Raw genomic sequence first — 14,975 nt, forward strand, 5'->3', positions numbered from 1 at the left:
CGAATATGGATTAAATTGCCCCTGATTCTTGACTCACATTTGCGTATAAACCAGCAGACCATAGTTCCGGTCGAGCGTAACGTCGAACGACCCATCTGAACAAAAATTATTGCGATACGAGGACTTCCCAATAGGTCACCCATCCGAGTACTACTCTCGCCCAAGCACATTTAACTGCAGAGTTCTGATGGGATCCGGTGCATTAGTGCTGGTATGATGCCACTTGTTGAATTTTGCGCTTCAAATACATACACTCCTTCTCTTTTCTTCCTCCTCCCGTCATTTGTTTCCTTGTGCGTGCGAACTGCACCTCCTGTACTCGTTCTAATATCAAGTAAAATGCCACGGCGCCGTGAATCACATTTGCGAATAAACCTGCGGACCATAAATCAAGTCGCGCGTAACGTCGAAAGAATCATCTGCAAAAATATGGGTGCAACACGAGGACCTCCCAAGAAAATGGGTGAAATATAAGGACTTCGCAGGAGGTCACCCATTCGAGTACTTTTCTCGGCCAAGCACCCTTAACTGCGGAGTTCTGATAGAATCCGTTGCATTAGTGCTGGTATGATCCCTCATGTTTCATTCTGCACTGCAAATACATACACTCTTTCTCCTCCCATCCCCCCTCCCGTCATTTGTTTCCTTGTGCGTGCACTCTGCATCTCTCTTTCTCGTTCTAATATCAAGTAATATGCCCCGGCACCGTGACTCACCTTTGCAAATGAACCAGCGGTTTATAATTCCATTCGCGCGTAACGTCGAACAACCCATCCGAGAAAAAAAAGGTGCAACACGAGGGCTTCCCAAGTGGTCACCCATTCGAGTACTACTCTCGCCCAAGCACACCTAACTGCGGAGTTCTGATGGGATCCGGGGCTTTAGTGCTGATATGATCGCACCTGTTCAATTCCGCGCTGCAAATACATACACTCCTTCTCCTTTCTTCCCCCTCCGTCATTTGTTTCCTTGTGCGTTCACACTTCACCTCTCATTCTCGTTCTAATATCTATTAAAATGCCCCTGCTTCTTGACTCACATTTGCGTATAAACCAGCGGACCCTAGTTCCAGACGCGCGTAACGTCGAACGACCCGTCTGAAAAAAAATTGGTGCGACACGAGGACTTCCCAGGAGGTCACCCATCCGAGTACTAATCTCTCCCAAGCACACTTCACTGCAGAGTTCTGATGGGATCCGGTGCATTAGTGCTGGTATGATAGCACCTGTTTAATTTCGCGCTGCAAATACATAAACTCATTCCCCTTTCTTCCCCCTCCCGTCATTTGTTTCCTCACACCTCCCGTTCTCGTTCTAATATCAAGTAAAATGCTACAGCACCGTGACTCACATTTGCGAATAAACCTGATGACCATAATACAAGTCGCGCGTAACGTCGAAAGAATCATCTGCAAAAAAATGGGTGCAACACGAGGACTTCACAAGAAAATAGGCCAAATATAAGGACTTCGCAGGAGGTAACCCATGCTAGTACTACTTTCGCCTAAGCACCCTTACCTACGGATTTCTGATAGAATCCGTTGCATTAGTGCTGGTATGATCGCACCTGTTTCATTTCGCGCTGCAAATACATACACTCCTTCTCCTTTCTTCCCCCTCCCGTCATTTGTTTCCTTGTGCGTGCGCATTGCACCTCTCGTTCTCGTTCAAATATCAAGTAAAATGCCACAGCGCCTTGACTCACATTTGCGAATAAATCTGCGGACCATAATTAAAGTCGCGCGTAACGTCGAACGGCACATCTGAAAAAAAGAAAATAGGTGCAACACGAGAACTTCCCAGTAGGTGACCCATCATTGTACTACTTTCGCCAAAGCACACTTCACTGCGGAGTTCTGATGGGATCTGGTGCATTTGTGCTGGTGTGACCGCACCTGTTTAATTTCGTTCTGAAAATACATACACTCCTTCTTCCCTCCCCCCCTTCCATCATTTGTTTCCTTGTGCGTTCACACTGCACCTCTCCTTCTCGTTCTAATATCGATTAAAATGCCCCTGATTCTTGACTCACATTTGCGTATAAGCCAGCGGAACATAGTTCCAGTTGCGCGTAACGTCGAACGACCCATCTGAAAAAAAATTGTTGCGATAGGAGGACTTCCCAAGAGGTCACCCATCCGAGTATTAATCTCGCCCAAGCACACTTAACTGCAGAGTTCTGATGGGATCTAGTGCATTAGTGCTGGTATGATGCCACTTATTTAATTTTGTGCTTCAAATACATACACTCCTTGTGCGTGCGCACTGCACCTCCCGTACTTGTTTTAATATCAAGTAAAATGTCACGGCACCGTGACTCATATTTGCGAATAAACCTGCAGACCATAAATCAAGTCACGGGTAACGTCGAAAGAATCATCTGCAAAAAGATGGGTGCAACACGAGGACCTCCCAAGAAAATGGGTGAAATATAAGGACTTCGCAGGAGGTCACCCATCCGAGTACTTTTCTCGCCCAAGCACCCTTAACTGCGGAGTTCTGATAGAATCCGTTGCATTGGTACTGGTATGATCCCTCATGTTTTATTCTGCACTGCAAATACATACACTCTTTCTCCTCCCATCCCCCCTCCCGTCATTTGTTTCCTTGTGCGTGCACTCTGCATCTCTCTTTCTCGTTCTAATATCAAGCAATATGCCCCGGCACTGTGACTCACCTTTGAAAATGAACCAATTGTTTATAATTCCATTCGCGCGTAACGTCGAACAACCCATCCAAAAAAAAATAGGTGCAACACGAGGGCTTCCCAAGTGGTCACCGATCCGAGTACTACTCTCACCCAAGCACACTTAACTGTGGAGTTTTGATGGGATCCGGGGCTGTAGTGCTGGTATGATCGCACTTGTTTAATTTCGCGCTGCAAATACATACACTCCTTCTCCTTTCTTCCCCCTCCCGTCATTTCTTTCCTTGTGCGTGCGCACTGCACCTCTCGTTCTCGTTCAAATATCAAGTAAAATGCCACGGCGCCGTGACTCACATTTGCGAATAAATCTGCGGACCATAATTAAAGTCGTGCGTAACGTCGAACGGCACATCTGAAAAAAAAGAAAATGGGTGCAACACGAGAACTTCCCAGGAGGTAACCCATCATTGTACTACTTTCGCCAAAGCACACATAACTGCGGAGTTCTGATGGGATCCGGTGCATTAGTGCTGGTGTGACCGCACCTGTTTAATTTCGTGCTGAAAATACATACACTCCTTCTTCCCTCCCCCCCTCCCATCATTTGTTTCCTTGTGCGTTCACACTGCACCTCTCCTTCTCGTTCTAATATCGATTAAAATGCCCCTGATTCTTGACTCACATTTGCGTATAAACCAGCGAACCATAGTTCCAGTCGCGCGTAACGTCGAACGACCCATCTGAAAAAAAATTGTTGCGATACGAGGACTTCCCAAGAGGTCACCCATCCGAGTACTACTCTCGCCCAAGAACACTTAACTGCAGAGTTCTGATGGGATGCAGTGCATTAGTGCTGGTATGATGCCACTTGTTTAATTTTGTGCTTCAAATACATACACTCCTTCTCTTTTATTCCACCTCCCGTCATTTGTTTCCTTGTGCGTTCACACTTCACCTCTCATTCTCGTTCTAATATCGATTAAAATGTCCCTGCTTCTTGACTCACATTTGCGTATAAACCAGCGGACCCTAGTTCCAGACGCGCGTAACGTCGAACAACCCGTCTGAAAAATAATTGGTGCGACACGAGGACTTCCCAGGAGGTCACCCATCCGAGTACAAATCTCGCTCGAGCACACATAAATGCGGAGTTCTGATGGGATCCGGTGCATTAGTGTTGGTATGATCGCACCTGTTTAATTTCGCGCTGCAAATACATAAACTCATTCCCCTTTCTTCCCCCACCCGTTATTTGTTTCCTTGTGCGTGCGCACTGCACCTCCCGTTCTCGTTCTAATATCAAGTAAAATGCTACAGCGCCGTCACTCACATTTGCGAATAAACCTGAGGACCATAATTCAAGTCGCGCGTAACGTCGAAAGAATCATCTGCAAAAAAATGGGTGCAACACGAGAACTTCACAAGAAAATGGGTGAAATATAAGGACTTCGCAGGTGGTAACCCATGCTAGTACTACTCTCGTCCAAGCACCCTTACCTACGGAGTTCTGATAGAATCCGATGCATTAGTGCTGGTATGATCGCACCTGTTTCATTTCGTGCTGAAAATACATACACTCCTTCTTCTTCCCTCCCCCTCCCATCAATTGTTTCCTTGTGCGTTCACACTGCACCTCTCCTTCTCGTTCTAATATTGATTAAAATGCCCCTACTTCTTGACTCACATTTGCGTATAAACCAGCGGACCATAGTTCCAGTCGCGCGTAACGTCGAACGACCCGTCTGAAAAAAATTGGTGCGACACAAAGACTTTCCAGGAGGTCACCCGTCTGAGTACTACTCTTGCCCAAACACACTTAACTGCAGAGTTCTGATGGGATCTAGAGCATTAGTGCTGGTATGATCGCACCCGTTTAATTTCGCGCTGCAAATACATAAACTCCTTCTACTTTCTTCCCCCTCCCTCATTTCTTTCCTTGTGTGTGCGCACTGCACCTCCCGTGCTCGTTCTAATATCAAGTAAAATACTACGGTGTCGTGGCTCACATTTGCGAATAAACCTGAGGACCATAATTCAAGTCGCGCGTAACGTCGAAAGAATCATCTGCAAGAAAATGGGTGCAACACGAGGACTTCACAAGAAAATGGGTGAAATATAAGGACTTCGCAGGAGGTAACCCATGCTAGTACTACTCTCGCCCAAGCACCCTTACCTACGGAGTTCTGATAGAATCTGTTACATTAGTGCTGGTATAATCGCATCTGTTTCATTTCGTGCTGAAAATACATACACTCTTTCTCCTTCCCTCCCCCTCCCATCAATTGTTTCCTTGTGCGTTCACACTGCACCTCTCCATCTCGTTCTAATATCGATTAAAATGCCCCTGCTTCTTGACTCACATTTGCGTATAAACCAGCGGACCCTAGTTCCAGTCGCGCGTAACGTCGAACGACCCGTCTGAAAATAAATTGGTGCGACACGAGGACTTCCCAGGAGGTCACCCATCTGAGTACTACTCTCGCCCAAGCACACTTAACTACGGAGTTCTGATGGGATCCGGTGCATTCGTGCTGGTATGATCGCACCCGTTTAATTCAGCGCTGCAAATACATAAACTCCTTCTCCTTTCTTCCCCCGTCCCGTCATTTGTTTCCTTGTGCGTGCGCACTGCACCTCCCGTGCTCATTCTAATATCAAGTAAAATACTACGGTGCCGTGACTCACATTTACGAATAAACCTGAGGACCATAATTCAAGTCGCGCGTATCGTCGAAAGAATCATCTGCAAAAAAATGGGTGCAACACGAGGACTTCCTAAGAAAATGGGTGAAATATAAGGACTTTGCAGGAGGTCACGCATCCTAGAGCTACTCTCGCCCAAGCACCCTTAACTTGCGGAGTTCTGATAGAATCCGTTGCATTGGTGCTGGTATGATTGCTCATGTTTCATTTTGCGCTGCAAATACATACACTTTTTCTCCCTCCATCCCCCCTCCCGTCATTTGTTTCCTTTTGCGTGCACTCTGCATCTCTCATTCTCGTTCTAATATAGATTAAAATGCCCCTGCTTCTTGACTCACATTTGCGTATAAACCAGTGGACCCTAGTTCCAGTCGCGCGTAACGTCGAACGACCCGTCTGAAAAAAAATTGGTGCGACACGAGGACTTCCCAAGAGGTCACCCATCCGAGTACTACTCTCGCCCAAGCACACTTAACTACAGAGTTCTGATGGAATCCATTGCATTAGTGCTGGTATGATCACACCTATTATTTTGCGCTGCAAATACATAAACTCCTTCTCCTTTCTTCCCCCTCCTGTCATTTGTTTCCTTGTACGTGCGCACTGCACCTCTCGTTCTCATTTAAATATCAAGTAAAATGCCACGGCGCCGTGACTCACATTTGCGAATAAATCTGCGGACCATAATTAAAGTCGCGCGTAACGTCGAACGGCACATCTGAAAAAAAGAAAATGGGTGCAACACGAGGACTTCCCAAGTGGTCACCCATCCGAGAACTACTCTCGCCCAAGCACACTTAACTGCAGAGTTCTGATGGGAACCGGAGCTTTAGTGCTGATATGATCGCACATGTTTAATTTCGCGCTGCAAATACATACACTCCTTCTCCTTTCTTCCCCCTCCCGTCATTTGTTTCCTTGTGCATTCACACTTCACCTCTCATTCTCGTTCTAATATCAAGTAAAATGCCCCTGCTTCTTGACTCACATTTGCGTATAAACCAGTGGACCCTAGTTCCAGTCGCGCGTAACGTCGAATGACCCGTCTGAGAAAAAAAATTAGTGCGACACGAGGACTTCCCAGGAGGTCAACCATCCGAGTACTACTCTCGCCAAAGCACACTTAACTACGGAGTTCTGATGGGATCCGGTGCATTAGTGCTGGTATGATCGAACCTGTTTAATTTTGCGCTGTAAATACATAAACTCATTCCCCTTTCTTCCCCCTCCCGTCATTTGTTTCCTTGTGCGTGCGCACTGCACCTCCCGTTCTCGCTCTAATATCAAGTAAAATGCAACAGCGCCGTGACTCACATTTGCGAATAAACCTGAGGACCATAATTCAAGTCGCGCGTAACATCGAAAGAATCATCTGCAAAAAAATGGGTGCAACACGAGGACTTCACAAGAAAATGGGTGAAATATAAGGATTTCGCAGGAGGTAACCCATGCTAGTACTACTCATGCCCAAGCACCCTTACCTACGGAGTTTTGATAGAATTCGTTGCATTAGTGCTGGTATGATCGCACCTGTTTCATTTCGTGCTGCAAATACATAAACTCCTTCTCCTTTCTTCCCCCTCCCGTAATTTGTTTCCTTGTGCGTGCGCACTGCACCTCCCGTTCTCGTTCTAATATCAAGTAAAATGGTACAGCGCCGTGACTCACATTTGCGAATAAACCTGAGGACCATAATTCAAGTCGCGCGTAACGTCGAAAGAATCATCTGCAAAACATTGGGTGCAACAGATTCTATCAGAACTCCATAGGTAAGGGTGCTTGGGCGAGAGTAGTACTAGCATGGGTTACCTCCTGCGAAGTCCTTATATTTCACCCATTTTCTTGTGAAGTCCTCGTGCTGCACCCATTTTTTTGCAAATGATTATTTCGACGGGAGGTGCAGTGCGCACGCACAAGGAAACAAATGACGGGATGGGGAAGAAAGGAGAAGGAGTTTATGTATTTACAGCGCGGAATTAAACGGGCGCGATCATACCAGCACTAATGCACCGGATCCCATCAGAACTCCACAGTGAAGTGTGCTTGGGCGAGAGTAGTACTCGGATGGGTGACCTCTTGGGAAGTCCTCGTGTCGTACCAATTTTTTTTCAGACGGGTCGTTCGACGTTACGCGCGACTGGAACTAGGGTCCGCTGGTTTATACGCAAATGTGAGTCAAGAAGCAGGGGCATTTTAATCGATATTAGAACGAGAAGAAGAGGTGCAGTGTGAACGCACAAGGAAACAATTGATGGGAGGGGGAGGGAAAGAGAAGGAGTGTATGTATTTTCAGCACGAAATGAAACAGGTGCGATCATACCAGCACCAATGCAACGGATTCTATCAGAACTCCGTAGGTAAGGGTGCTTTGGTGAGAGTAGTACTAGCATGGGTTACCTCCTGCGAAGTCCTTATATTTCACCCATTTTCTTGTGAAGTCCTCGTGTTGCACCCATTTTTTTGCAAATGATTCTTTCGACGTTACGCGCGACTTAAATTATGGTCCTCAGGTTTATTCGCAAATGTGAGTCACGGCGCTGTAGCATTTTACTTGATATTAGAACGAGAACGGGAGGTGCAGTGCGCACGCACAAGGAAACAAATGACGGGAGGGGGAAGAAAGGGGAATGAGTTTATGTATTTGCAGCGCAAAATTAAAGAGGTGCGATCATACTAGCACTAATGCACCGGATCCCATCAGAACTCCACAGTGAAGTGTGCTTGGGCGAGATTAGTACTCGGATGGGCGACCTTTTGGGAAGTCCTCGTGTCGCACCAATTTTTTTTCAGACGGGTCGTTTGACGTTACGCTCGTCTGGAACTAGGGTATGCTTGTTTATACGCAAATGTGAGTCAAGAAGCAGGGGCATTTTAATCGATATTAGAACTAGAATGAGACGTGAAGTGTGAACGCACAAGGCAACAAATGACGGGAGGGGGAAGAAAGGAGAAGGAGTGTATGTATTTGCAGTGCGAAATTAAACAGGTGCGATCATACCAGCACTAAAGCTCCGGATCCCATCAGAACTCCAAAGTTAAGTGTGCTTGGGCGAGGGTAGTACTCGGATGGGTGACCACTTGGGAAGCCCTCGTGTTGTACCTATTTTTTTTCGGATGGGTTGTTCGACGTTACGCACGAATGGAATTATAAACTGCTGGTTCATTTGCAAAGGTGAGTCACGGTGCCGGGACATATTACTTGATATTAGAACGAGAAAGAGAGATGCAGAGTGCACGCACAAGGAAACAAATGACGGAATGGGGGATGGGAGGAGAAAGAGTGTATGTATTTGCAGTGCAGAATGAAACATGAGGGATCATACCAGCACTAATGCAACGGATTCTATCAGAACTCCGCAGTTAAGGGTGCTTGGGCTAGAAAAGTACTCGGATGGGTGACCTCCTGCGAAGTCCTTATATTTCACCCATTTTCTTTGGAGGTCCTCGTGTTGCACCCATCTTTTTGCAGATGATTCTTACGACGTTACGCGCGACTTGATTTATGGTCCGCAGGTTTATTCGCAAATGTGAGTCACGGCGCCGTGACATTTTACTTGATATTAGAATGAGTTCGGGAGGCACAAGGAAACAAATGACGGGAGGAGGAAGAAAAGAGAAGGAGTGTATGTATTTGAAGCGCAAAATTAATCAAGTGGCATCATACCAACACTAATGCACTGGATCCCATCAGAACTCTGCAGTTAAGTGTGCTTGGGTGAGAGTAGTACTCGGATGGGTGACCTCTTGGGAAGTCCTCGTATCACAACAATTTTTTTTCAGATGAGTCGTTCGACGTTACGCGCGACTGGAACTATGGTCCGCTGGTTTATACGCAAATGTGAGTCAAGAATCAGAGGCATTTTAATCGATATTAGAACGAGAAGGAGAGGTGCAGTGTGAACGCACAAGGAAACAAATGATGGGAGGGGGGGAGGGAAGAAGGAGTGTATGTATTTTCAGCATAAAATTAAACAGGTGCAGTCACACCAGCACAAATGCACCGGATCCGATCAGAACTCCGCAGTTAAGTGTGCTTTGGCGAAAGTAGTACAATGATGGGTTTCCTCCTGGGAAGTTCTCGTGTTGCACCCATTTTCTTTTTGCAGATGTGTCGTTCGACCTTACGCGCGACTTTACTTAGGGTCCGCAGATTTATTCGCAAATGTGAGTCACGGCGCCGTGGCATTTTACTTGATATCTGAGCGAGAACGAGAGGTGCAGTGCGCACGCACAAGGAAACAAATGACGGGAGGGGGAAGAAAGGAGAAGGAGTTTATGTATTTGCAGCGCAAAATTAAACAGGTGCGATCATACCAGCACTAATGCACCGGATCCCATCAGAACTCCGCAGTTAAGTGTGCTTGGGCGAGAGTAGTACTCGAATGGGTTACCTCTTGGGAAGTCCTCGTGTCGCACTAATTTTTTTTTCAAACGGGTCGTTCGAGGTTACGCGCGACTGGAACAAGGGTCCACTAGTTTATACGCAAATGTGAGTCAAGAAGCAGGGGCATTTTATTCGATATTAGAACGAGAAAGAGAGATGCAGAGTGCACGCACAAGGAAACAAATGACGGGAGGGGGGATGGAGGGAGAAAAAGTATATGTATTTGCAGCGCAGAATAAACATGAACAATCATACCAGCACCAATGCAACGGATTCTATCAGAACTCCGCAAGTTAAAGGTGTATTGGCGAGAGTAGCACTAGGATGGGTGACTTCCTGCGAAGTCCTTATATTTCACCCATTTTCTTAGGAAGTCCTTGTGTTGCACCCATTTTTTTACAGATGATTCTTTCGACGATACGCGCGACTTGAATTATGGTCCTCAGGTTTATTCGCAAATGTGAGTCATGGCACCGTAGCATTTTACTTTATATTAGAACGAGCACGCGAGGTGCAGTGCGCACGCAAAAGGAAACAAATGACGGGAGGGGGAAGAAAGGAGAAGGAGTTTATGTATTTGCAGCATGGAATTAGATGGGTGCGATCATACCAGCATTAATGCACCGGATCCCATCAGAACTCCGTAGTTAAGTGTGCTTGGGCGAGAGTAGTACTCGGATGGATGACCTCCTGGGAAGTCCTCGTGTCACACCAATTTTTTTTCAGACTGGTCGTTCGACGTTACGCGCGACTGGAACTAGGGTCCGCTGGTTTATACGCAAATGTGAGTCAAGAAACATGAGCATTTTAATCGATATTAGAACGAGAATGAGAGGTGCAGTGTGAACACATAAGGAAACAATTGATGGGAGGGGGAGGGAAGGAGAAGGAGTGTATGTATTTTCAGCACAAAATGAAACAGGTGCGATCATACCAGCACTAATGCACCGGATCCCATCAGAACTCCGCAATTAATTGTGCTTGGGCGAGAGTAGTACTCGGATGGGTGACCTCCTGGGAAGTCCTCGTGTCGCACCAATTTTTTTTTAGACGGGTCGTTCGACGTTACGTAGGACTGGAACTAGGGTCCGCTGGTTTATACGCAAATGTGAGTCAAGAAGCAGGGGCATTTTAATCGATATTAGAACGAGAAAGAGAGGTGCAGTGTGAACGCACAAGAAAACAATTGATGGGAGGGGGAGGGAAGGAGAAGGAGTGTATGTATTTTCCGCACGAAATGAAACAGGTGCGATCATACCAGCACTAATGCAACGGATTCTATCAGAACTCCGTAGGTAAGGGTACTTGGGCGAGAGTAGTACTAGCATGGGTTACCTCCTGTGAAGTCCTTATATTTCATCAATTTTCTTGTGAAATCCTCGTGTCGCACCAATTTTTTTTCAGACAGGTCGTTCGACGTTACGCGCGTCTGGAACTAGGGTCCGCTGGTTTATACGCAAATGTGAGTCAAGAAGTATGGGCATTTTAATCGATATTAGAACGAGAATGAGAGGTGAAGTGTGAACGCACAAGGAAACAAATGACGGAAGGGGGAAGAAAGGAGAAGGAGTGTATGTATTTGCAGCGCGAAACTAAACAGGCGCGATCATACCAACACTAAAGCCCCGGATCCCATCAGAACTCTGCAGTTAAGTGTGCTTGGGCGAGATTAGTACTCGGATGGGTGACCACTTGGGAAGTCCTCGTGTTGCACCTATTTTTTTTTTCGGATGGGTTGTTCGACATTACGTGCGAATGGAATTATAAACAGCTGGTTCATTTGTAAAGGTGAGTCACGGTGCCGGGGCATATTGCTTGATATTAGAATGAGAAAGAGAGATGCAGAGTGCACGCACAAGGAAACAAATGACGGGAGGGGGGATGGAAGGAGAAAGAGTGTATGTATTTGCAGTGCAGAATGAAACTTGAGGGATCATACCAGCACTAATGCAACGGATTCTATCAAAACTCCACAGTTAAGGGTGTTTGGGCGAGAAAAGTACTCGGATGGGTGACCTCCTGCGAAGTCCTTATATTTTACCCATTTTCTTGGGAGGTCCTCGTGTTGCACCTATTTTTTTGTAGATGATTCTTTCGACGTTACGCGCGACTTGATTTATGGTCCGCAGGTTTATTCGCAAATGTGAGTCCCGGCGCCGTGGCATTTTACTTGATATTAGAATGAGTACGGGAGGTGCAGTTCGCACGCACAAGGAAACAAATGACGGGAGGAGGAAGAAAAGAGAAGGAGTGTATGTATTTAAAGTGCAAAATTAAACAAGTGGCATCATACCAGCACTAATGCACTGGATCCCATCAGAACTCTGCAGTTAAGTGTGCTTAGGCGAGAGTAGTAGTCGGATGGGTGACCTCTTGAGAAGTCCTCGTATCGCAACAATTTTTTTTCAGATTGGTCGTTCGACGTTACGCGCGACTGGAACTATGGTCTGCTGGTTTATACGCAAATGTGAGTCAAGAATCAGGGGCATTTTAATCGATATTAGAACGAGAAGGAGAGGTGCAGAGTGAACGCACAAGGAAACAAATGATGGGAGGGGGGGAGGGAAGAAAGAGTGTATGTATTTTCAGCACGAAATTAAACAGGTGCGGTCACACCAGCATAAATGCACCGGATCCCATCAGAACTCCGCAGTTAAGTGTGCTTTGGCGAAAGTAGTGCGATGATGGGTTACCTCCTGGGAAGTTCTCGTGTTGCACCCATTTTTTTTTTTCAGATGTACCGTTCGACGTTACGCGCGACTTTAATTATGGTCCGCAGATTTATTCGCAAATGTGAGTCACGGCGCCGTGGCATTATACTTGATATTTGTACGAGAACGAGAGGTGCGGTGCGCACGCACAAGGAAACAAATGACGGGAGGGGGAAGAAAGGAGAAGGAGTTTATGTATTTGCAGCGCGAAATTAAACGAGTGCGATCACACGAGCACTAATGCACCGGATCCCATCAGAACTCCGCAGTTAAGTGTGCTTGGGCGAGAGTAGTACTCGGATGGGTGACCTCTTGGGAAGTCCTCGTGTCGTACTAATTTCTTTTCAGACGGATCGTTCGACGTTATGCGTGACTGCAACTAGGGTCCACTTGTTTATACACAAATGTGCGTCAAGAAGCAGGGGCATTTTAATCGATATTAGAACGAGAAAGAGGGATGCAGAGTGCACGCACAAGGAAACAAATGACGGGAGGGGGGATGGAGGGAGAAAAAGTGTACGTATTTGCAGCGCAGAATGAAACATGAGCAATCATACCAGAACCAATGCAACGGATTCGATCCGAACTCCGCAAGTTAAGGGTGCTTGGGCGAGAGTAGCACTAGGATGGGTGACCTCCTGCGAAGTCCTTATATTTCACCCATTTTCTTAGGAAGTCCTCATGTTGCACTCATTTTTTTGCAGATGATTTTTTCGACGATACGCGCGACTTGAATTATGGTCCTCAGGTTTATTCGCAAATGTGAGTCACGGCACTGTAGCATTTTACTTGATATTAGAACGAGCACGGGAGGTGCAGTGCGCACGCACAAGGAAACAAATGACGGGAGGGGGAAGAAAGGAGAAGGAGTTTATGTATTTACAGCGCGGAATTAAACGGGTGCGATCATACCAGCACTAATGCACTGGATCCCATCAGAACTCCGCAGTTAAGTGTGCTTTGGCGAGAGTAGTACTCGGATTGGTGACCTCCTGGGAAGTCTTTGTGTCGCACTAATTTTTTTTCAGACGGCTCGTTCGACGTTACGCGCGAGTGGAATTGGGGTCCGCTAGTTTATACGCAAATGTGAGTCAAGAAGCAGGGGCATTTTAATCGATATTAGAACGAGAAGGAGAGGTGCAGTGTGAACGCACAGGAAAGAATTGATGGGAGGGGGAGGGAAGGAGAAGGAGTGTATGTATTTTCAGCACGAAATGAAACAAGTACGATCATACCAGCACTAATGCAACGGATTCTATCAGAACTCCGTAGGTAAGGGTGCTTGGGGGAGAGTAGTACTAGCATGGGTTACCTCCTGCGAAGTCCTTATATTTCACCAATTTTCTTGTGAAGTCCTCGTGTTGCACCCATTTTTTTGCAGATGATTCTTTCGACGTTACGCGCGACTTGAATTATGGTCCTCAGATTTATTCGCAAATGTGAGTCACGGCGCTGTAGAATTTTACTTGATATTAGAACGAGAACGGGAGGTACAGTGCGCACGCACAAGGAAACAAATGACGGGAGGGGGAAGAAAGGAGAAGGAGTTTATGTATTTACAGCGCGGAATTAAACGGGTGCGATCATACCAGCACTAATGCACTGGATCCCATCAGAACTCTGCAGTTAAGTGTGCTTTGGCGAGAGTAGTACTCGGATTGGTGACCTCCTAAGAAGTCTTTGTGACGCACTAATTTTTTTTCAGACGGGTCGTTCGACGTTACGCGCGACTGGAATTGGGGTCCGCTAGTTTATACGCAAATGTGAGTCAAGAAGCAGGAGCATTTTAATCGATATTAGAACGAGAAGGAGAGGTGCAGTGTGAACGCACAAGGAAACAATTGATGGGAGGGGGAGGGAAGGAGAAGGAGTGTATGTATTTTCAGCACGAAATGAAACAGGTGCGATCATTCCAGCACTAATGCAACGGAATCTATCAGAACTCCGTAGGTAAGGGTGCTTGGGCGAGAGTAGTACAAGCATGGGTTACCTCCTGCGAAGTCCTTATATTTCACTCATTTTCTTGTGAAGTACTCGTGTTGCACCCATTTTTTTGCAGATGATTCTTTCGACGTTACGCGCGACTTGATTTATGGTCTGCAGGTTTATTCGCAAATGTGAGTCACAACGCCGTGGCATTTTACTTGATATTAGAACGAGTACGGGAGGCACAAGGAAACAAATGACGGGAGGAGGAAGAAAAGAGAAGGAGTGTATGTATTTGAAGCGCAAAATTAAACAAGTGGCATCATACCAGCACTAATGCACTGGATCCCATTAGAACTCTACAGTTGAGCGTGCTTCGGCGAGAGTAGTACTCGGATGGATGACCTCTTGGGAAGTCCTCGTATCGCAACAATTTTTATTCAGATGGGTCGTTCGACGTTACATGTGACTGGAACTATGGTCCGCTGATTTATACGCAAATGTGAGTCAAGAATCAGGGGCATTTTAATCGATATTAGAACGAGAATGAGAGGTGCAGTGTGAACGCACAAGGAAACAAATGACGGGAGGGGGAAGAAAGGAGG

General features: G+C 46.4%; 4 non-coding genes and 23 pseudogenes across 4 annotated transcripts; 14 read left to right on the plus strand and 13 right to left on the minus strand.

Moving 5' to 3' along the window:
- Positions 1 to 106: 106 nt before the first annotated feature.
- On the minus strand, positions 107 to 224 carry LOC148260607 (5S ribosomal RNA; annotated as a pseudogene).
- Positions 225 to 785: 561 nt separating this feature from the next.
- LOC148260608 (5S ribosomal RNA) lies at positions 786 to 904 on the minus strand (annotated as a pseudogene).
- Positions 905 to 1,108: 204 nt separating this feature from the next.
- On the minus strand, positions 1,109 to 1,227 carry LOC148260609 (5S ribosomal RNA; annotated as a pseudogene).
- A 550-nt stretch (positions 1,228 to 1,777) lies between these two features.
- Positions 1,778 to 1,896, minus strand: LOC148260610 (5S ribosomal RNA; annotated as a pseudogene).
- Positions 1,897 to 2,100: 204 nt separating this feature from the next.
- Positions 2,101 to 2,218, minus strand: LOC148260611 (5S ribosomal RNA; annotated as a pseudogene).
- A 527-nt stretch (positions 2,219 to 2,745) lies between these two features.
- LOC148260612 (5S ribosomal RNA) lies at positions 2,746 to 2,864 on the minus strand (annotated as a pseudogene).
- Positions 2,865 to 3,074: 210 nt separating this feature from the next.
- LOC148260613 (5S ribosomal RNA) lies at positions 3,075 to 3,193 on the minus strand (annotated as a pseudogene).
- Positions 3,194 to 3,721: 528 nt separating this feature from the next.
- Positions 3,722 to 3,840, minus strand: LOC148260614 (5S ribosomal RNA; annotated as a pseudogene).
- Positions 3,841 to 4,398: 558 nt separating this feature from the next.
- On the minus strand, positions 4,399 to 4,517 carry LOC148260615 (5S ribosomal RNA; annotated as a pseudogene).
- Positions 4,518 to 5,075: 558 nt separating this feature from the next.
- Positions 5,076 to 5,194, minus strand: LOC148260616 (5S ribosomal RNA). The gene has a single exon (XR_015819835.1). It is a non-coding gene; the product is annotated as a 5S ribosomal RNA (ribosomal RNA).
- A 562-nt stretch (positions 5,195 to 5,756) lies between these two features.
- Positions 5,757 to 5,875, minus strand: LOC148260617 (5S ribosomal RNA; annotated as a pseudogene).
- Positions 5,876 to 6,082: 207 nt separating this feature from the next.
- LOC148260618 (5S ribosomal RNA) lies at positions 6,083 to 6,201 on the minus strand (annotated as a pseudogene).
- Positions 6,202 to 6,408: 207 nt separating this feature from the next.
- On the minus strand, positions 6,409 to 6,527 carry LOC148260619 (5S ribosomal RNA; annotated as a pseudogene).
- An 804-nt stretch (positions 6,528 to 7,331) lies between these two features.
- LOC148260620 (5S ribosomal RNA) lies at positions 7,332 to 7,450 on the plus strand (annotated as a pseudogene).
- Positions 7,451 to 8,009: 559 nt separating this feature from the next.
- On the plus strand, positions 8,010 to 8,128 carry LOC148260621 (5S ribosomal RNA; annotated as a pseudogene).
- Positions 8,129 to 8,333: 205 nt separating this feature from the next.
- Positions 8,334 to 8,452, plus strand: LOC148260622 (5S ribosomal RNA). The gene has a single exon (XR_015819599.1). It is a non-coding gene; the product is annotated as a 5S ribosomal RNA (ribosomal RNA).
- Positions 8,453 to 8,999: 547 nt separating this feature from the next.
- On the plus strand, positions 9,000 to 9,116 carry LOC148260623 (5S ribosomal RNA; annotated as a pseudogene).
- Positions 9,117 to 9,322: 206 nt separating this feature from the next.
- LOC148260624 (5S ribosomal RNA) lies at positions 9,323 to 9,441 on the plus strand (annotated as a pseudogene).
- A 208-nt stretch (positions 9,442 to 9,649) lies between these two features.
- LOC148260625 (5S ribosomal RNA) lies at positions 9,650 to 9,768 on the plus strand. Its single transcript, XR_015819619.1, has one exon. It is a non-coding gene; the product is annotated as a 5S ribosomal RNA (ribosomal RNA).
- Positions 9,769 to 10,329: 561 nt separating this feature from the next.
- Positions 10,330 to 10,448, plus strand: LOC148260626 (5S ribosomal RNA; annotated as a pseudogene).
- Positions 10,449 to 10,653: 205 nt separating this feature from the next.
- On the plus strand, positions 10,654 to 10,772 carry LOC148260627 (5S ribosomal RNA). Its single transcript, XR_015820719.1, has one exon. It is a non-coding gene; the product is annotated as a 5S ribosomal RNA (ribosomal RNA).
- Positions 10,773 to 11,331: 559 nt separating this feature from the next.
- On the plus strand, positions 11,332 to 11,450 carry LOC148260628 (5S ribosomal RNA; annotated as a pseudogene).
- A 563-nt stretch (positions 11,451 to 12,013) lies between these two features.
- LOC148260629 (5S ribosomal RNA) lies at positions 12,014 to 12,131 on the plus strand (annotated as a pseudogene).
- Positions 12,132 to 12,335: 204 nt separating this feature from the next.
- Positions 12,336 to 12,454, plus strand: LOC148260630 (5S ribosomal RNA; annotated as a pseudogene).
- Positions 12,455 to 12,662: 208 nt separating this feature from the next.
- Positions 12,663 to 12,781, plus strand: LOC148260631 (5S ribosomal RNA; annotated as a pseudogene).
- Positions 12,782 to 13,342: 561 nt separating this feature from the next.
- On the plus strand, positions 13,343 to 13,461 carry LOC148260632 (5S ribosomal RNA; annotated as a pseudogene).
- A 558-nt stretch (positions 13,462 to 14,019) lies between these two features.
- LOC148260633 (5S ribosomal RNA) lies at positions 14,020 to 14,138 on the plus strand (annotated as a pseudogene).
- The last annotated feature ends 837 nt before the right edge of the window (positions 14,139 to 14,975 follow it).

The sequence above is a fragment of the Carica papaya genome, chromosome 5 (assembly GCF_054855325.1).
Source record: "Carica papaya isolate Zhongbai chromosome 5, ASM5485532v1, whole genome shotgun sequence".
Lineage (NCBI taxonomy): Eukaryota > Viridiplantae > Streptophyta > Magnoliopsida > Brassicales > Caricaceae > Carica > Carica papaya.